Source organism: Gossypium hirsutum, chromosome A03 (genome assembly GCF_007990345.1).
Source record: "Gossypium hirsutum isolate 1008001.06 chromosome A03, Gossypium_hirsutum_v2.1, whole genome shotgun sequence".
Taxonomy (NCBI): domain Eukaryota; kingdom Viridiplantae; phylum Streptophyta; class Magnoliopsida; order Malvales; family Malvaceae; genus Gossypium; species Gossypium hirsutum.
In genome coordinates this window covers 104,234,292-104,248,143 of record NC_053426.1, presented here as the reverse complement: position 1 = coordinate 104,248,143, position 13,852 = coordinate 104,234,292, and the positions used below count along the sequence as shown (strand labels likewise).

Below are 13,852 nucleotides of genomic sequence, written 5' to 3'. Positions count from 1 at the left end.
AAGCATGTGAAGTTAGTTATCATGGAAAGCGATCTAACTCACCGGTTTCTTTGTTTTCTGCTATATTTTCTTCCACCTGATCAAATTACCTTTTATTAAATGATTTGTTTTCCAATTAAAATATAGTTGGACGAACCAAATATGCAAAATCACGCGTATGACTTGAGAAATGCAGCCTGATTACTGACCCACTCTTCTACCACATCCTACGCTACGCCAATTATTGCTTCTCATTATCAAATTTAAGTCATTACCTACAAGCTGAAGGTTAGGGGTCAGTACATAAAATATGCCAACTGCTTTATCATTAAACAAACCAAACAATTGTAACCAACAGAACATAAAACATATGATATATACAGGTTTAGAAAAGATGCAGATGCGAGTAGGAAGAGAATGATTTTTTGTTTATAAAAAAAAAATAGAGAATGATTCTACTTTTTTATTAATCTTAGAATAATAACAAGATTGTAAACCTAAGAAGTCAAGAGTGCTCTTTTTGGTGATTCAGAGAAATAATTTGTAATTGTGGCTAGGTTGAGGGTGAGTGGTGACTTTGATAAGGGAGTATGATGAAGGACGAGATTTCCCTTCTTGAGGAAGAACTTGTTCAACTATCAGTGAAGAGTTTGTCAATGGTTCCGATTGAAAATCTAAAGTTAATATGTTCTATTTGGACAAAAAAGTCTTCTAATCCTGATAGTTTCAAGGCACAATTAAAAAGCATTTAGAAGATGACGAGGAATTTTGAAATTAAAATAGTAGGTCAAAATCTCTTCTTGATTTCATTTGATAGTGAAGAGAATTTGAATAGAATAATGGAAGGTAGACTATGGTTTTTTCAGCGTCAACTTATTATTTTTGATAGCTTAATGAAACTTGTTAATAAAGATCAGATTTGCTTGGTTTGGTCTCCTTTTTGGCTTAAGATTAGTCCTTACCCACTAGAATGTGATAAAAAAGACCTTATGCATGCTATTGGGTTGACTTTCGGGGGGTAATACGATCCGAAATACAAGGAGATTTATGTTGCCTAAAGACACAATTTGATGCACAGAACCCTTTGAGGAGAGGCATTTTCATTTCAACGGAAGTAGGGAAAAAAGTTTGGGTGGCTTTCAAATCTGAAAACCTACAAATATTTTGTTTTAGCTATGGCAAAATGGGGCATGGAGTAAAGGATTGTGACAAAATTTTAACCAAAGATAAAGAGAATGGAGTTGATGAATTTTCAATTGCTCGTAGGAAAGGAATTTTTACATTTTGGGCCCTCTTCGAAACAAATGCTGCAGCAGTGTAACTATATGGGGAGGAAGAATGACATGACTCAGGAAATGGGGCAAACTGGAGAGTTTTCTAAACAGAAGATGGCAAAGGTCTCATCGGAGATAGAGCGAACTGCTACAGCAGAGAATCCTTGAATTTTGGAAACTGTTGTTAATTACTAGAATTTAGGGGATTTGGTGCCTCTTTCACTCCTTAAATTTTGGAAGATACGTTGAGAGGGGAGTTGTTTCAGTAGTTAATTAAGGATGATATGCAAGGGGAATGGGATAAGATGCAATCAAAGTTGGGGCCCACTAATCTAGATGCAAAATTTTGTCATAAAACAAAAACTGCTAGTTAGAAATGTGTCACTAGACTAAAAAAGGAAAGTTTCAAGGACCAAGTGGCATGGGAAAGCAAAAGGTGGGAATAACGGACATTGAAGAGATAGGACAGCAAACTTTGAAGGGGAAATAATAAAAAATTAAGAATTATGGAAGAAAATCCTGATGTTCTTGGGGTTTTGGAAATAGAGTTAGATTCGTGGGAGCAGATTGATGTTTCTTTTCAACAAGGATCGGTGACTGCAAATCAGCAAGCCGATTGGGAGAAATGAAAATCTTATGCTGGAATTGTAATACCCTTAACCTGTATTCCTTGTTGGAATAGGGTTATAGAACATTACCATAAAAGCATAACTTAAAAATGGTCACATTTTAATCACTCCATAAATCATACCATAATTCATTCAAACACATGCATATCGTCCCTTATTCGAGCCCTAGAAGCCTTAGAAACACTTTAAAAAAATGATTTGGGACTAAATCAGAAATTTATGAAACCTTAAGGAAAAACTTAGAGAAATTAAAATTGTAGGGGTCACACGCCCGTGTGGCTCACACGGCTAAGACACACGCCCGTGCCTCAGGCTGTGTAACATTCGAAATAAGGACACACAACCGTGTCCCAGCCTGTGTCCAAGCCCGTATAACTCTTTAGGTTAGGTCACATGGCCAAACCACATGCTTATGTGCTAGGTCGTGCAACTCTCAAAAAACAACTCTTAAAATCTACCGGGGACACACGATCGTGTCGCATGGCCATGTGTCACACACGGCTGAGACACACGTTCGTGTCTTAAACCGTGTGGACAAGAAAGTGGTTAATTTCAAGCCGTTTCTTTCACCCAATACAAGCATACACCTACAAGCCATTTGCACATACAATCAAACCCTTAAAACAAGCCTAAAACATGCATAATAAGACCAATTTAATACGTCATTTATCCATACAACCAATATGCCCAAAAGGCACCTCAATCACTACAACCAAACATACTTAAACATATGCATAATTTAGTCATTCATCACTCGTGCATTTTTATCCTATTACCATACCAAACTTGCCACAATGACCACAGGTCAAATTACATTCAAACATACCAAATTGGTCATTCACAACATACATTCATTTGACCATTTCAACACTAACCATTAAAGGATCACTTTGCCAATAGTTCATCAACCATAATACTACATTTACAAGCCAAACATAACAACATCTCATCAAACACAATTCACCTATAACATGCCATTATAACCTTGATCAAGATATCAAAATCTACCAATATAATTGCTGGATAGTGTGATAGATCTCCGATAAGCTTCCAACCTAACAGAGCTTTTGATAATCTGTAAAGTAAGAGAAAGATGACTACGTAAGCAATGAATGCTTAGTAAGCTCGTAGAACATGAAATATAACTTATCACTTCAATACTATAATACATAGATTCAATATGATTCAACACCAATACTTTAACTTAGTATAAACATATTGAACACCATTCAACTCACAATTGAATATATTCATCAACATCACATATATTTTTCATATATAACATATTGGAACTTATAAGTCACAATACATAACCAATAACCTTTTCATAAGATTATGTATCATTCTATTTACTTACTTTCCCTTCCATTCCAAATGTTTAGCATATGCCTAAACAACATTATCATTTCACAAGTTAGTGTATTTATCCATGGTTTAAGTAACTTCTTCTACAGCATAAATAGACTTCTCACATATAAGTACATTAGTTCTCACATCAAATCTTTTATAACATCATATTACATCCCAATTATAAACTTACCATTTCATTTCCTTTTCTTACCCATTAAACCAAAATAGAATAACATCAGATAATTGAAACAACATTTACCATACCAGTTAGCTATATAACACACCAAAACAAAGCCTGCCAAGCTCGAGGCTTGATACAATTACACCGGCACAAAGCCTGCTAGGCACAGAGCTTGATATAAATCACTAGCACGGAGCCTGCTAAGCACAAAGCTTGACATAAATCACTGGCACGAAGCCTGCTAGGCACAGAGCCTGATATAAATCACCGGCACGAAGCCTGCTAAGCACAACGCTTGATATGAACTCACCGGCACGAAACTTGCTAGACTCAAGGTTTGATATATTATCTCAAATACAACTCAATTTCATTATTAATTTTCAACAACCAACATTCAATAATTATAATCACCACGATTATTAGAATAAAATAAATATCAAGAATCTAATATAACATATTACATGTAACACGAACTTACCTGGTTAAATTGCAAAAATGTCAAAGTATATAGGCTTTTTGGTAATTTTCTATTCTCCTCGATTTTCCACTCGATCTTTATCTAAATTAATAAATTGAATGGAATTATTAATTTAGAATGGAATTATTAATTTAGATAGTAAAACAATTTATTTTATACAATTTAGTCCTTTTGACATTTTTACATAATTTCCCCTAACATTTTATTTTTTTTAATTTAGTCCCTGAGCCTAAAACATGCAAATTAACCATTTTGTTTTATCAAATTCATATTATTCGAATATTCATGGCACCCAATACAGTCACATTTGTAATAATTTCACAACAAATCCTTGTATTTTTACTATTTGAACAACTTAGTCCCTAATCGGTAAATTCATCAAAATTACTTAACAAAATACTTTTAAAATATCAACTAACATTTCAGATTCATCATTTAATAACTAAAATCACACAGGTTCATCAATGGCAACATTCAATATCTTTAGCAGTTTCAAAATCAAAGGTACGGGCTAACTAGACCTAGTTGCAATGATTTCAAAAACATAAAAATTATTAAAAATTGGTGAAAAATGGCTTACCATGCATGAATTGAAGCATGGCCAAACCTTAAAAGCCTTTAGAAATGGCTTCTTTCTCTCCAAATTCGGTGAAAGAAGAATTAGAAAAGATGATTAAGCTTTTGGTTTTATTTAATTTAATTTAATTATAAAATTACTACTTTTTCCACATTAAAAATCATCCAAATTTCATGCTTTTAGTTTCCCAAAACCATCCATTAAATTTTTAAATGGTTTAATTACCATTTAAACCCATTTTTCTTTATTCAATAAGCCATTTAATCACTCAAATCAAATAGTAATCAAATTTTATATCTTTTACGATTTAATCCTTTTTACTTAATTAACTATCTAAACATTAAAATTTCTTAATTAAACTTTAATACAACCTTAATAACACTTACAGATATTTACGGATTGGTTTATAAAAATGAGGTCTCGATACCTCATTTTCTAAAACTACTTGACTTTAGGGACTTACCACTTGAACTTAATTAATCATTCATATAACAAAATTTACCAAACCAAAAACTTTTTTAAAACCATATTTGACTCGTAAATTTTCATAAATAATATTTACGAAGTTACTCGTCAGATTTTTGGCTCCAAAACCATTGGTTTTGACACTACTGAAAAACGGGCTGTTATAGTAATGTTAGTGGATTGGGGAGTCCACAGGCAGTACGAAGACTTTGACAAGTGGTGAAGTTTTATTACCCCGTTTGGTCTTCTTTATGGAGATTAAAATTGATGAAAATAGAATGGAGAAGGTGAGATGGCGTTGTGGTTTTAATTATGGAATTGAAGTGGGGACGACTGGTTCAAGGGGTGGGTTATGTTTGGCTTGGAAGGAGGACGTTAATGTTGAGTTGAGGAGTTATTCAAAAAATCACATTGATGTTCTCATAAAATAAAATGTTAATGATGAGTTATGGCACTTTACATGTTTCTATGGTACACCTTATGCGTGTTTTATAGAAGAAACTTAGAATCTTTTAAGAAGGTTAGGGAATGATAAGAATTTTCCTTGGATGGTGTGCGAAGATTTCAATGAAATTTTATATTCTTTCGAGAAGGTTGGTGGGGTACCAAGGGAGGCATGCAAAATGGAGTCTTTTTGAAGAGCACTTGATGATTGTAAATTAGGGGATGTGGGGTATTTGGGAAATTGGTTCACTTGGGAGCGTGAAAACTTACCTAAGACAAATATTAAGGAAAAGTTGGATAGGGGGTTGCTAATGAGGATTGGTTGAGCATGTTCCCTCACACGACAATCAAACATCTACCGCATTCTGTCTCAGATCATTGCCCGATCCTTCTTAATACTGTTAGAGAATCAAGGAAAATCAAAGCAACTATGTTTAAATTTGAGGTGTGGTAGACATTGGAGGAGTCTTTTGAAAGAGAAATTACGAAACTTTGGAATTCGACCAGAGGTTCTATCTTTGAAAAATTAAAAGATTTGAGTACTAGTTTGATTAGTTGGGAGAAAAAGATTAGGAGAATCGTAATAAATTGAAGTATGCCATCTCTAAAAAATTAGATGATTTTATGGCTGAGGATCGAGATGATGATAATTTGGTTGTACTCATTGATGTCAAGATTCAATTAAACTTTGAACTTGATAAGGATGAAGCTTTTTTGAGAATAGCGGGTGAGAGCTAATTGGCTTCGTTTAGGTGATAAAAACACTGCCTTTTTCCATAGATATGCTTCGTTTCGAAAAAATAAAAATACCATTGGAAGTTTGGAGTGTGAAGATGGTACGTTAGCAAGCATAGAGGTTGAGATTGGGGACCTTACTACGGATTATTTTCAAAATCTATTTTCTTCGAATGAGATTGGGGATTTGTCACATATTTTATCAGGGATTAATACAAGCACCTCTTAAGAGGAGAATCTCTTCCTTTTAGCAAAGTTCACGAAGGGGGTAATTTACATAGCTTTGAAATAAATGAGGCCCACAAAAGCTCCAAGGTTTCCCAGCTATATTTTTCCAGAAGTACTGGTATATAGTTAAGAAGGATGTTATTGGTTACTGTTTGAGTGTTCTTAATGAAGGTAATGATTTTGAACTTGCAAATGTTACTGAGATCGTTTTTATTTCAAAAACCCAAAATCCCAAAAACTTAACAAATTTTAGACCCATTAACCTGTGTATTATTTTATATGAACTTGTGGAAAAAATTTTAGCAAATAGACTTTAGAATGTTTCTGGGAACTATGTCGATTGTGCTCAAAATGTTTTTGTAATGGTGAGATTGATTTTGATAATGTCTTACCTGCTTATGAATTAATGTACACTTTTCGCCAAAAGCGTACTGGTAAGAAGGGCTATATGGCAGTAAAGTTAGATATGAGTAAAGCCTATAACAGGGTTGAATGAACTTTTTTAGAGGCTATAATGTTAAAGATGGGTTTTGCTGTTGATTGGGTAGGGTCATTTTAAGATGTATTTCTTTGACTTCTTATTCGGTAATGGTTGCATGGGAAGACGTTTTTGGCTTTCAAGAGGCCTTGGTCAAGGGGACCCTCTTAGTAATTTTTTATTTCACATTTGCAGTGAAGGACTTTCAGCCTTGATGAGGTTGGCTATGGAGGGGAGGTTTTTAAAAGGGGTATAGGCTAGTAGATAAGGGCCTAGAATCTCACATCTTTTGTTTGCAGATAATAGTATCCTTTTTGGGAAGGCAACAACCATAGATGCTCTCTTATCGAAATATATTCTTAAGGAATATAAAATTTGTTCTGGCCAGAGTGTGAACTTTAGTAAATCATCAATATTCTTTAGCTCAAATGTGATTGAGAGGGAGAAGAATCGGGTTTCAAATTTGATGAGAGTGTGTTTTTCAAGTAATGTTAAAAAGTATTTAAAGTTGCCGAATATGGTGGGTAGAAATAGAAAAGCATCTTTCTAAAGTTTAAAGGATAGGATTAAGGTGAGAATCAAGAATTGGAGTACAAGGCTCTTGTCATAAGGGGGAATGAAAATCTTTATTAAATCTATAGCAGCCCAATTTCGGTGAAATCAGAACAGTGGTCTCTGGACCACAAATTTGAGCGAAAAAATAAAATTTATTTTTATTTTATTATATGATCCATATTATACTAGAAATGTCGTGTGAAAATTTTGAAAAGAAAATTTTACTGATTATGTGCTTAATTATGAGAAGGACCAAATCACATAAAATGTAAAAGTTAAATTCTAGTAGCTAGAAGGATCAAATAGCTATGGAATTCAAAAATTAAGGTCCTTATATGGTAATTAGACCATTAATAAAAAGTATGTAGATATTTTTGGATGATTCATCCATGAAAAATGACAAAATGGCTATGGACTAAATTGAAAAATGAAAATATTAATTAATTAAAAAGATGAAAAGAAAATAAAAATCATATTTTCTCATCTTCTTCCCCAAAATAAACATGAAAACCCTAGGCGAGAGAGAAGAGACTTTCATGGCCAAATTGCGTAAGTTTCCTTGTCCCATTTTTAGTAACTTTGATATTTTTGAAACCGAGATAGCCTAAACTATCTATTTGGGGGATCAATTTGAAAAGTTATCATGGTATAAAAATTGGTCCAAGGATGTATATGCTTGAGATTTGAAATTTATGGTAGAAAATGAAAGATTGATGATAGATAAATAACTTTTACAAAGTGATTTTTCATGAAAACTTGATTTAGGGACTAAAATGAAAAATGGTGAAAATCCATGGAAAATGCTGAAATGTGTGAAATGTATGTCCTGTAAAAGTTGTATGTATAATTTGGCTAGGCTTGTTTAAAGGGTCGGATTTCATGAATTTCATTTTCCAAGCCTAGGGATGAAAATAGAATTTATATAAAAGTTAGGGGCAAAATGATAATTTTGTCTAGGATGAAAATTTGGTCCACATGAATATAGAATGTGATAAATTGATGTTAAATTTACTTGTATAGATCTGAATAAACTAAATTCAGAGTTAGAACAAGGAATGAGGAAAATGTCGGATTAGTAAAGTTTACGTACACGAATCTTTGTCAAGGTAAGTTCGTGTAACTAAATTGTATATGTTGTTATGCTTGATTTAAATGTTGTGTTTGTGAATTTTATAAATGCCATAAATACATGAAATGATCACCTACTCGATATAGCCTGATAAATGAAAATGCCCGATAAAATGGTAAATGAATAAAATGTTACTTGTATGCTTGACATGAATGTGGGATGTATTTTACTCGAATTACATAAATGTTAGTGAGGTATGAAATAATCAAATGCTAGATAATGCTTGAAAAGTGTTTAAACCCCTGTTGAATAAATAAAAAATCGATGGATATGTGATTTCCCGAAACGAAAGAGGTCATGCATTTGTTGCAGATAAGATTTAGCTCGGATGAGTAATCATTCGACTTCAATTCTGATAGGATTTAGCCCGGACGGGTAATCCTGACATAAGTCCTCTCGAGCATATATTATGGATTGGATTTAGCCCAGACGAGTAATCTAAATCAAGCTCTTTAGAGCATATGACATAAAAAGGATTTAGCCTGGACTGGTAATCTTGTTGTATACATGGGTAGCTTGAGAGTGTATTCTCTGAAAATGGTACCTTAAGGGTACTATTGGACATGAATTAACGGATTCTGATTTGTACACCTTGGGTGTACTACCTGTGTATTTATTGATATTTCGAATAAATTTAACAAGTAAAGATCTGACAAGGGAAAAGATGAATTTAAAACAAATTGACATGGAATGATACATATGATATAGAAATATGACATGAAATGAATATTACATGAAATACAAGAAGTTGATATTTGTATATGGAAATTACTTGTTGAGAATGTTTCATCCTTGATCATAGTCCCATATACCTTGAATGTACTACTACTTGTGTGACCTTAATACTCGAATAAATGCGTAAAGTCCTGACATGAAATGATCTGATCTCGAAACGAACTGTTATGAAGTTATACTTGTAATAATAAGATGAATTATGCATGTTGAATGAATACATGTTATGGGAAGCTTATGTGCTTGGAAACTTGATTGTTGTTAAGCCCTCATATGTTTTGATGTTATTTTAAAATATATGACTAATAAGGGTAATGAGAATGTGTGTAGAGCTTGAGGGCAAATTGATTGATTATGCCTTACATAGTTACCTCATAATAGAATGAATGGTAAGTTAAGTACCATGTTATACGAACATATTAAGCATTTTTATGCTTACTCCGTTTTATTTTCCTTGTTTTAGAGTAAATTAGAAGCTTGTTGGATTAGAAGCTCGGCGGAGATCACTCACACTATCCATTAGCCCATGTCGGTATAGTATGATAATTCAATTATGGTTGTAATGGCATGTATAGGATATGTTGGCCATATGGGCATGTAAATGTAAAGATACTTGTAATCTAGCCATTGAAATGGATAGTAATGATTGTTTTGATATACTTGTAATGTCATATTATATTAATCGCATATATGTTAAGTAGTTGGTCAAATTATGTCTAACATGAGGACATAACCAAGGTAAGATTGTAAACATGTATGCATGAAATGTTATGTCATGATGATGGATGGAATATGCTTGATTAGAATGTTCGAAATGGTTAGTAATTGTATGTGACGATATATCACGTTAAATGATAGAATTAACTTGAATAAAATGCTTGGATTTGTTGGGTTATGAATGCAAGATGTGGTGTAAGATTATAGCAAAGATTGGGGTGAGAGGTGAAGCTAGGAATGACTTTATTTTGTCCACACGGACAGACACGCGAGCGTGTGTCTAGACCGTGTGTGACACACGACCTGGTAACACGGGCATGTGGTTAGGTCGTGTGTCCCCTGCACCTTAATTTTGAGAAACAGAATGCTCTGAATTGAGCACACAGATAGAGACACGAGCGTATGTCTCAGCCGTGTGTGCTACGTGGCCTAGCATTCGGGCGTATGGCATGGTCTTGTGTGCAAGTTAGAGAGTTACATAGGGTCAAATGCAGCCTCTAACATGGGCGTGTTCGAGGGTTACACGGGCGTGTGAGCCCTGCACCTTGGAAAAATTTTGAAAAGCTGCGAAAAATTCTTAAACGTTCCAATTAAGTCCCGACTTGATTCTAATGCTCGTATTGAGCCTCGAGGGTCCAATCTAGGGACGTTATGAATGATCTCGATAAATAAATAGTAACTTGCATGAGTTGATTGTAAAATGTTTTGAATGTTTCAGTAACGCTCTGAAACCCTGTTTCGGCGACGGATATGTGTTAGGGGTGTTATAAAATCTGTGTTGCAAGCAATTCCCACTTATGCAATGTCATGTTTCTTATTGCCTAAGTCTTTTTGTGGTGAAATTGAAAGCATTATAGCGAAATACTGGTGGCAAAAAGGACAAGGGAGGCATGGGATCTATTGGTGTAAATGGAGGCATATATGTAAGTTGAAGGAGGATGAAGGGATGGGTTTTAGAGATTTAGGAAAGTTCAATATTTCTTTGCTGGCCAAACAGTGGTGGAGGATTATAAATCGTCCAAATTCACTTATTACTCGGGTGTTGAAAGCTAAATATTTCCCAAGATTTGATTTTATGTATTTTCAATTAGAGACTAATCCATCATACACATGAAAAAGAATTTAGATGACTAAAAGGGTTTTAAAGGAAGGCTTATGTTGACGTCTGGGTTTGGGGAATAAAATCTCTATATTTGATGATGCATGGATTCCTGGTAATGCAAATTTTAGAGTGTACAGTAATAGTCAAATTTTGCAAAATTTAATGGTGTCAGAGTTAATTGATACTAATGATTGAAGCTGGAAGTAGGTGTTAATTAAGGATACTTTCATGCAGTTGGATGTTGATCATATTCTTCAGATTCCATTTGCTCAAGACGTATATGAAGATTTTCTGATCTGGGGTGGGAAGCCTTCGGAGGAGTTCTCAGTTCGTAGAGCCTACAAACTATTATAAAAAATTTTGGAGGATCTTAGTGCTTATGCATTACAAACCAGATCTAGTGATTTCTATAAGCTCTTATGGAAACTAGACCTCTCAGGAAAAATTAAAGTTACACTCTAGAGGATTTCTTGGAACTATCTACCTACGTTTGCTAACTTAAAGTCTGAGAAGTTCTTGCTGCCCTCAGTATGGAGGTGTGGACAAATCAATGGATCATCTGTTCCAACAATGTCCTATAACAGTTATGTTTGGTCAGAGTTATACTGCCTGCAATTTTTGAATAATTAGGGTCTGGAGTTTAAACATTGGCTTACCTGGATTTTTAATCTTGTACCACCCATCAGAGGAAGTTACTTTGTTGTGCACTCTAGGCTATTTGGAAGGACAGAAACAGAAGGGTTCATGAAAAGAAAGTCATTACAGGTAAAGACACTGCAAATTTTATTTCTAGCTATGTAAGAGAACTTGAAGGGCTAGAGAAATATACTTGTACAAAGAGTAAGGAGGCAGTTACTTGGATAACTCCGACGAGTTCAGTCATCAAAATAAAGTTTGATGGTGCTTCTGATGGCTGAAGTTTTCGATCGGCGTCAAGAGTGGTTGCTAGGGATAAGGGTGGAACAGTACTCTTCACTTGTACGAGTTTCCATGAGGGAGTAGCGTCTGCCTTCACTGGTGAAGCTTTAACGTGTCAACTTGCAGTGAATGTGGGTGTTGATAAATGATGGAGCCGAGTCATTATCGAAGGGGATTCATTAACAACAGTTAGGGGTGAGTATTCGATTGAGCCGAGTCGAATCGAGTCAAAAGATTTCGAGTTAGTCGAGTTGACGAATCCTCTTTTAGCAATCAAACTCAATTTAAATTTTGTTCGAATCAAGTTGAAAAATTTTGAGTCGAATCGAGTCGAATTAACGAATCTTATTATTTATACTCAATGTTCTATTTACATGGACAGATTATTTTACTAGCAGAAAAATACAAACTTTTAGATTAATTTTGAGTAAAAGAAAAAATGAGAGTGGGACGATTCAGGAAGGAAAGTATGACTAATGGGTAAACATTTATCAAAACAATGTAGTTTTGCCTTTTAATTTGATAGTTTTAACTTTTAACTTTAGAAAAGGTAAACATTTACTGAAATGACATAGTTTTACCTTTTCTTATTTAGATTTTTGGATAACTCAAATTACGGGTGAACGTTCGATCGAATCGAATGAAACCGTTCGAGTTAAATTAGAAAAATTAATAATGTTAAATTAAAATCTTATACAATATAACTATTTTCATGTTAGAACACATAAATTTGAAACAATATATATTTGAAAACCTTTTTTAAGCAAAATAATATAATAATAATAAGATATTTTAGTATGATAAACTTGAATCACTAATCACTTATTTAGATTTCAAAATTATTATTTTTTAAAATTATTTTTTAAAATTTTTATATATTTTTGAAATTTATAATTTTTTTAAAATATAAATTTTAGAATTTTTGTAAATATTTTTAATTTTCAAAATTTAAAAATTACTTTTTTTTGTAATTTTTGTTAAGAGAAAGACCAATTTGATAGAGACCAAAACGGTATTTATACTAATCTATTATTCGAATTATTTGAGTTATTCGAATTGTAAAAATTCAACTCAACTCGAACTCGAAATCTAAAATTTCTTATTTGAGTTCACTTGAATAACTCGATTCGATTAACTTGAAATTTGAATTTTTTTTCTGATTTTTTTGAATCAAATCGAATTTTGCTCACCCCTAACAACAGTTAAGAAATATAAGTCTTTGATATTTGATAAATAACTGATTGGTGTTTACATCAGAAATATTCAACATGTGAAGAATAATATTCAAGAAATCAGTTTCAATCATGTTCCAAGACTAGCAAATGAATTTGCTCATGTTTTTGAGACAGAAAAGCTAAAAGGGGGGAAATCGATTTACCTGGAGGGGAATGCTTCTTCGACTGTTGATACCAAGAGGGTGAGGGGGAGGACAAGAGAACCAGATTGAAAGGGGAGGGGAAGGAAATTGAATAGGGGTAAGGATTTTTTTTTAGACGTTTGGTTTATCTATTGGATGCTCTTTCCTTTTTTGTGAAACCATCAATTGTGAACATTGAAGACTTGTTGGGATGGAGAAAAAGCAACGCATTTGATTTGGTGTAAGGGACGGTGCCTTATTGCTTCTAGATTCGTCCCAGTTTGGTTTTTGCGTAATCTTTCTATTATTTTTGTTTTCAATTATTGTTTCATTTTGGGAGGTTTTTTTGGTCGTGTTTTGTTGTTTTTTGACCTGTATCTTTATTGTTTAGTTTTTGTTTGGTTTTTGGATCAATGAGAAAGCAAAACGCCCAATCTATTTATCAAACATAATAATAATAACAAGATTAGTAAAAAAACCCTCTTTTTATCACTTCAATCAGATTGAACTTTTTGCTTAAACTA

At 33.4% G+C, this 13,852-nt stretch overlaps 1 long non-coding RNA gene across 3 annotated transcripts; it reads right to left on the bottom strand.

The window, feature by feature from the left end:
* Positions 1–2,514: 2,514 nt before the first annotated feature.
* LOC107886697 (uncharacterized) lies at positions 2,515–13,754 on the bottom strand. 3 transcript variants are annotated; one of them, XR_005918009.1, is made up of 5 exons: positions 13,350–13,739; positions 11,883–12,067; positions 11,710–11,767; positions 3,892–3,972; positions 2,515–2,957 (listed from the first exon to the last, which is right to left on the bottom strand). It is a non-coding gene; the product is annotated as an uncharacterized lncRNA (long non-coding RNA). The 3 variants fall into 3 exon arrangements; XR_005918010.1 differs by lacking the exon at positions 3,892–3,972 and having other exon boundaries at positions 13,350–13,735; XR_001680857.2 differs by lacking the exons at positions 3,892–3,972; positions 11,710–11,767; positions 11,883–12,067 and having other exon boundaries at positions 13,350–13,754.
* Positions 13,755–13,852: the final 98 nt, after the last annotated feature.